Source organism: Mesoplodon mirus (genome assembly GCF_964341445.2).
Source record: "Mesoplodon mirus genome assembly, chromosome: 16".
Lineage (NCBI taxonomy): Eukaryota > Metazoa > Chordata > Mammalia > Artiodactyla > Ziphiidae > Mesoplodon > Mesoplodon mirus.
Genome location: NC_138992.1, coordinates 17,179,040 through 17,180,116, shown reverse-complemented (window position 1 = coordinate 17,180,116; position 1,077 = coordinate 17,179,040).

The following is a 1,077-nucleotide window of genomic DNA, read 5'->3' as shown; positions in this document are numbered from 1 at the left end:
AGGGAGTGGGGGGTGAGGGGAGTGGAGAAGGGAGGTGCGGACTGGGGAACCCGGAGGGGAGGGAACTGGGAGCGCGGGCGGGCGGGAGGCGGGGAGGGGGAGAGGGAGAGAGAAATTGGCCATTCAAAGCTCTCTCTGAGCTAGCGACCGGTTCTAAACGCCAATGAATTCAATTAACTTGATTGCAAACGTGTGCAGAGAAATGTTGTGCACACATGCTGGCCACCACCTGATTCCCTCCTTTCCTCCAGCAGTGGAGCCGGGAGGCCACGCTGTGTAGACTGACTCCTCTGAGCTACAAGGATTCCCACTTCGCGATGCCCTGCCAGTTCTGTTTAAGTAATTTGCTTTAAGACCAAATGGTGCCCTTAGGCTAAGTAACTGCCCTGGGGAGAGAGAGCTGGGAGGTGTGTGTGCGTGTATGTGTGTGTGTGTGTACACCTGGAGCCTCCGAAAGCCGGCTGAAACTCTAAAAGATCAGTGACTGCTCTATCACTTGTTAACCCTTTCTTCCCGCCAACTCAAAAGTTTCTGAGCTGATGTCAAGTGTCCAAAGTCCCTTTTACATGGAAGTTTCGCCTTGGGTGGGCGAAAAAGTAGAAAAATAATTGTATTTTTTCTTAACCCGGTCCCCTAACATTAAAATACGCCAACAGCGAGCATTATAAATAAAATAAAACAAAATAAAAACCGTCCTTTAGAGGACTCCAAAATAGCGCCCTTAAAAAAAGCTATTTTAAGGGAATGTCTTAAGTGACTTTTGCTTCTTACGAGCCTTTTAAAAAGATAACGAGTCAAAATACTTATTTTTGCTTCGTGATGGTCTTTCCTCATCTTTCTTCCAATGACCCAAGGCTGGGAGTTAATTTTCTCTGTTCCTTTTTTCCCCTTTCTTTCTCTTTGGTCCTCGCCAGCAAGCCTCCTGATGACTTCAAATGGACAGTAGGTGGCACTGTTTAGGAAAAAATGAAAGGGAGCTTACAAATTAACTATTTTGGTTTTTGGAGATTTCCCGGAAGTTACTGTAGGATAAAAGAGATTTCTTTTCTTTTCTTTTTCTTTTTTCTTTTCCTCCAA